At 38.2% G+C, this 6826-nt stretch overlaps 1 long non-coding RNA gene across 1 annotated transcript; it reads right to left on the bottom strand.

The window, feature by feature from the left end:
- Nucleotides 1–2118: 2118 nt before the first annotated feature.
- On the bottom strand, nucleotides 2119–6616 carry LOC108498547. The gene is made up of 3 exons (XR_001875213.1): nucleotides 6558–6616; nucleotides 3950–4081; nucleotides 2119–3464 (listed from the first exon to the last, which is right to left on the bottom strand). It is a non-coding gene; the product is annotated as an uncharacterized LOC108498547 (long non-coding RNA).
- Nucleotides 6617–6826: the final 210 nt, after the last annotated feature.

Genomic DNA, 6826 nt, shown 5'->3' with positions numbered 1-6826 from the left:
ATATATCTATATTTAGCTTTCGCTTTTAGTGGGTGTTATCTGCTAAAATATATTTTGGGGAGTTTGAAAATCTAATGTTAAACTATGATATTTTTCACTTTCTGTAAAGAATGGGCTTTTGATAACAAAAGAGACAAAAAATCCTTCAACCTGCTAAATGGTTCTTACTGAGAAATAAGATTGTCTCTTTCAAGGAGAAGGAGCCATCAAACTTTTAAATCCTACCTGCAAGCTTGCAATTTTATAGGGAAAAAAGAATAAAAAATCACTTTTGTAAAAAAAGTAAATTTCTTTCTAATTTGGAGAAATAAGTTCCACCAGGTTGCATTTCCCCATGGAGAGAATGCAATGACTGGCATAGGAAGTTTGCTGAAAACAAATTTTTTGATGGACATTTTCTGTCACCCTTTGCCATCACAGCATACATTTTCCTGTCACATAATATACGGTAATTATATGGATTTTCCTCTTTCCAAATCAGAGGAATGTTTCCTTACTTGAATGGAGGGGCCACAGACTACTAGTCAACCTAAAAATCCTGTTAGCATTACATCTCAGCATAAATAAAGAATTTGGATCAGTGCCTTGTTAGATCACTGCTATTTCTAGCTCACTGAGTAAAAAGAGCATTTTTTGCAGCCTAGTTTGATAAGTAAAAGGTGTCTTTCTCACCTGCGTGCACTCTGAATTGTCACTCTCATTCTTTGTTCCTTTGCACGCGGCTGTTGTCAGCTCCCGAGTCACAGAACCACTTGCAGGAATGGCTCGGGAGAGTTTTGGAAGAAAGGAAAGGGAAAAAAAGAGCCGCATTTTTATTTAACAGGAGTAGGAGAACATAAAGAAAAGAAAGGTGTTCTCAAGAATGTAGCCTGCAGCCTTGTCAGGTAGCATTTCTTCAGATGGTTTTTTTCTCTCCCCTTTCCCACCCCAAGATCTCTCTTCATCATTTTTTTAAACATCTCTTCTGGGATAGAGACATGAAAGTGAATTGTGGGTCAAAGGCAAGAATTAGGGGTTGCCAGGGCTGCTTTCTGATGGCTTTACTTTATCTTTGTGTCCAAGCTTTTGCAAGTTAGCAGGTACTGTGGGTTATCCATTCCAGTCACATCATTTTCTGCTTGATGACAAGCATCACACCTTCATCCATCACATTTACATTTCAAACTGCCACACAGCTCTATTGATTAATTATTTAGCAGCTCTTGGCCACTTGTGAGTGTTCCTGTGCTCACGTTTCACAGAGAAGGTCCATTCTTTTTATTTATGTGCAGTTTTGTAAAGCAAAAAATAAAATAAAAAAAAAAAGTAAAGCCTTTAACATACACACATCCCTGTAACCTGTGTGTGCATGTCTGCATATATGAAAACATGTGTGTATATTTATGTGTGTGTGTGTGCGCGTAAGCTGGTACATTTAGGTGCACACAGGGAACAGAAGCAGGTAATCTGATCAATAAGCACATGCTTACACTGATAATAGATTTCTGAGTTTTCAGAGCAGTGAGCAGCAGATCAATGAGACCTTGCAGGTGTGTTGGAGCCGGGAATTGCATCAGCTACATCACGCTCCCTACAGACCAGTAGGGAATACAGACATTGTCCTCTGGGCTTTGTCACTTTGAGCAAAAACAGGTGGAGGGTTTTTGCAAGGGCCTACTGATAGCTGTGTTTTTTCTACATCACAGTCAGGAAAGTGCAGCCTCTGAACAGGACAGGAGGTGTCTTTCAACCTAGGGCTCATCTTGCCCCAACAAATCACTCTATCTGTTTTTTCCTCAGTTCTCCTTTGGTGGAATGCAGAATGAGGACCTAATCTTATAGTCCTTTCGCTTGTTTGATTTTATCTGAGATAAAAATCCATTGTAAGAATAAAATCTCTCTGGTCTAACCATAAATGAAAATCTAGGTTAGGTCAGAAATCTTTATAAGAGTGATGTTTGGCCCTGCTTCTGATCCCTGGGGCACTCCTGGGCACTCTGCTTTGGCTTTTTTTCTGACCCACCACCACCTCCTACCCAGCAATTCCCATGAGAGCAATCTGTAATGCTTTGGTGTCTCACGTTGTGGTATGCTCCAGACTACCCCCCTGATATTCATAACTACTTGTCTGAAGGTGCATTTTTCTAGAAGGAACAGCTGTAAGAAGAAAGCAAGGTGAAGTATTCCATGATGGGAAATGTTTTCAGTAAAGGCTTTGGAAAAATCTGATGTTTGTGACATTGTGCACTTATACTGGAGCAGAAAATGAAGTAATCTTGAATTCTAGAATAAATGTAATATTTGGATCTGCTTTAATATTTTCTTCTGTTTTCATTTTTTACAAGTTTATTATGGATATAACCTAACAAATGTAAACAGAGTGATTCTTTTTCCTGTTCTTAATTTTCAATAATTTTTGACTTATGTAAAGTCTGTTAAAATCAAAAAGAATATGCTCATTACCTTAACAGGCTCTGGATGAGACCCTTAAAGAGCAGGGACCACATGGTTCTTATTGCTCCATCTCTTGCATTTCCGTCTTTATCCTTCAACTTGTAAAAGTAAATGCAATACCATTCACTTTTTAATGGCTGGAATTGGTTTCAGTATTGAACTATGTGAATAGTGTTAGGCTAGGGTTGGTCAACATATTTCTCTCAAAATTACTTGGTTTATTATAAAGTACATTGGGAACTTGGATCAGGCAAATGACTACACTATTTATATTTGCAGTAAAATATTACACTATTCAGACAATAAAACAAAACTATCTGCTTGGTCTACTAGTGTTGGTAGTACACTTTTAGCACACACAGAATAAATGATTGGGTCCATTCTATCAAGAGTATTGAAATAAAAAGTGAAGTCCTAGCTTGTGGTGGAGGATTTGGTTGTTTGGTCAAATATAATCCCCATCTCTGACTGCAGTTAAAGAAAATATTTAATATTTGATTTTTGCTATTAATTCACCTCTATTTTTGCTTCTCTTCCTGCCTCCTTTAGTCCCTTTTTTTCTCTATTTTAACAATAATGTAAAGTGAAAAAATGAACGACAGAATGTGAACCTTTAACTTATATAACAGAGTGGTTCCTCTCACATGAGTAAATTCAACAAGAAAGTAACAATACTAGTCCTACGGCAATACTTGACAAGATCAAGGACATTATTATCTAGATCTCTCTGTAGTACTGTTCCCCTGTATAGATTCAAAACTAGAAGAACACCAAATGAAGCTCCCTCTCTAACATTGTCATCATATAGTACCTGAGAATATACTGACAGCCCTTTTAATTTTTTTCCTTTATTTCTTTGAAATAACCCTTCTTTGTAGAATAACAGCGTATCTCTTATATACCTATTTACTCATGATCCTAAAACTAGGAGCTGATACAGTGTCACAGATGATACAGCAGCGAAACTCTTCACACTTCTCTTTGTTTTTTGCTTGCTTCATCTTTCCATGTTCACAGTTAATAGGTTTGCTCTGTATAAAAAAAAAAAATAAATACAGTAATTGGTTTGCCATAGGTGTGTTTAATTTGTATTGTCACAAATAAAAAGGAAAAATAGCACTTCATCTTTTTTTGGCTTAATGAGATGAGATCAGGAAAGTATTTTCATAATTGAAAACAAAGATTCTTTTAAATAAGGTCTTCTGTTAGGGAAGTGAGAACAATATAAAACAGACACCTTCCAGTGAACTCTTCTGTAAAATGGCAAGCTTGATAATAAACAAAATCAATTAGATTATGAGTGGACTCCTTACTTTACATAGATTAAAATACATAAACAAAAAATTCTGAATATTTGACAGGATTACACAGGCTCTAATTCTAAGTTATGCCATTTCTGACTCCATAAATACTAGCCAGCACATCCTGCTACTGCCACTAATGAGAAAGGTCCCAGGAAATTATGAGAGACAAAAAGTTGTTCTTCATATTATCTATGGATACAACATTACTTTACCATTTTGTGAAGGAGTAAATATTCACCTATTGCTGAGAAGGTGGTCAGTTGCATCATCAAAATTAGCTGATTTTCACTTGGTGACTAGAGTTCATTAAAGATGAACATCCACATCTTATTGTCAATCCTTTTCTGCAAAATAATTATTGTTAATCGATTTTGATATAAAGGTCAGAGAAGAAGAATGCTATGTCTTCTGCCAAAGCCTGGTCATTCAGTCAACACAGAGAGCAAGTACAGTATTTTCCAGAGGAATTAAAAAGACAGAAAAATAAGCAAACAACCAAACAACAAAATGGCAAGTAATAGATCAAGCTAACAGAGCAGTGCTGCTGTCTGCGGAGGACAGCATTCCTGCCTGACTTCCCAGCACATGGAGAATTTGATCTTACTTTATTAGTCAAACAGAACACATGTCTGCTTTTCCAGTGCACCCAGCAGTCCAAGAAACATAGCACTGGTACCATCTGTTATGGTAAAAACATTAACAACTACTCTTTCCAGCCATGGAACCCTATTTATCAGGTGGTCACCTGTAGCAGCAAATCCCTTAGGTTGACCACATGCAACACAACTATTTTCTTTCTAAATTTTCCTCTAAACTTACTTTCTCATACCATTTAATGTCACTGACTGCCCTCTTGTTCATAAATAATGTGACAGGAAAAAAAGAAGGTCATGACTCATGGTTTAATTAATCACACCTAATTAATCACACCTTTAGAAGCCTCAAGTAGGTACAATGCTGAGAAACAGACTTCCTTGCTGTGCCTTTTACATGTAATATTGACAGAGAAAAGGGAAAGTGCTCCTGTCCCTCTGGGGTGTAACTCTCAGCCATTGCTTTGCTGGAGAATCACCGCAGGATTGAACAGAGGAAAAGTTTTTGGGAAGCAACGACCTCACAGGACTGCACATTTCTAGTGCATTCCTGCCCTTTCTATAGAAAGGCTTGAAAAACATGCTGAAGTCATTGATCCATAGGTGCACAAAACCAGCTGTTTGAATATTGTCTGTATTAACATTAATCTGGCTAAAATGCATAAACAAAAACATGCCTTGGCTTGTGGGGTGAGCTCCTCCTACGTAACTGGGTCCTGTACCTGCACAGCAGGAAAAAAAGAAATTATGATGTGTCTCTTGTTTTTTCCCAGACTAATAAACCTTACATTGTTTCCTAAAATATTGCATGCCCCCAACAGAGAGGGAGCACTCTGATTCAGAGCATTGTGTCTAAGGGGTGCCACTGCAAGGTGGCAGTGACAAGGCTGACTGCTCTGAGGCTGGAGAGAGAACTGACCTGGAGTGTCCTCATAAGTGAAACATTGCCTAAACCATCACTAGACTGTTAGATAAAAAATTAGTTTACAGCATGACTGCTGTGACTGTGATAATGCTGCAAAAGACAAGAATGGCGTTACTGATTTATTTGAATTTAATATTGTTAGTGCCAGCTTCAGGAGAGGACTCCAGGTCCCAAACTGGCTAGGGACCACTTTGCTTAAAAGTGCTATGATTACAGATAGATGCTGGAGCTGGGGCATGGACCTTGTGCTTTCCATGTCCATCCGTTTTGCTTCTCACTCTGAGATTTCTGCCTTTCCCTACACAGTGTTCAAAAGACAACAAACACCAGGGTCTGCAGTCACTTCTGCGAGCTGGTGCTTAAAAACGATGCACAGTGCATGCCTAGACCTCCAGGGAGCTGGCCATTAGGCTTACCTTCAATAACCCTCTCTGGGGACAAAGAGAGACTGTCACCATGGTTAGACAGGGTGCAAGGTACATGGATGTAAGTTCCACTTCCCTCTAGTTTACCTATCTCCAGCAAAAAAGATCTCTTGAAAGGAGGAAAGTACTCTAGACCCTACTGAACTCTAGATGTCATTGCTTTGACTTGTTGAGAAAGAGACATCCTGGAGTCCAGTATTCTGGTGGCAAACGAGATCTTTTTCCTCCTCAGCTAGAACTGGGACTGAGTTGTGCGCTGAATTTCACACTCAATACAGTGATCCAGTAAGATAGTGACTTGATGTTTGGTGTTTGTCTTCATTTGGCAGTGCAGTGGAAAATGTTTCGTACTTAACTTCACACAGGCACAGCTTCGTGAAAAATCCTACAGGAGCAGTAGCAACTGCATACAGTTTTTAGGCTAAGGATTAGCTGCCTTTAAAAAGGCTGCCCTTGCTAAATTGAGAACTGATTGCAATACCTTCTTGTCTCTTTTTTACCTCAATCAATAATTTTTAGGGTTCAAAATAATCAGTGCAATAATTCCTCCACGGGAACAGTCATGCAGTGATGAATTACATATTCCAGTCTGCACAGTGTGAAAGAATAAAGGCAAATTTTGAACAAAACTTGCTATACTGAGGCAAAATTTGTTTCTCTGCAGCTGACAGTTATGTGTCTTTGCTGCTTTGCAAACTTTAATACTTAATGGGAATAAGCTTTGGTAACACAACAGACATAAAGAAACCTGACAAACCAATTGAAAACTCAGCGATATGTGTCCTGCGTGTGCCTTTAAATACTATCAAAATTGAATTTGACTAGACTTGCTCAAATCAGACCCATTATCAACAACACATTGTCTCAGGAGACCAACCTTTGTCCAGTTAGGGCTTCCTTCATTAATCGTCCAGCATCAAGCAAGCCAAATCCAAATCTGTGGAGAAAAAGCAATTAGATATTTTAAGCAGTGATAAGAACACCACAAATAATCAATTTCTATGGCATTAGAAGCTACCTGGCCCAGAAAAAGTCTATAAAAGCTAGAATTTATTGCAGAACACCAGACAGCTTACAGAGCATTGATTCTTAGTAGTATGCATAGATTGCTGGATTTAAAGAGAAATCCCTAATGGTTCTTACTTT

Source organism: Lepidothrix coronata, unplaced genomic scaffold (genome assembly GCF_001604755.1).
Source record: "Lepidothrix coronata isolate B3197 unplaced genomic scaffold, Lepidothrix_coronata-1.0 Scaffold60, whole genome shotgun sequence".
NCBI classification, from domain to species: domain Eukaryota; kingdom Metazoa; phylum Chordata; class Aves; order Passeriformes; family Pipridae; genus Lepidothrix; species Lepidothrix coronata.
The sequence above is the reverse complement of the archived record's forward strand: the minus strand, read 5'-3'. Positions and strand labels throughout refer to the sequence as shown.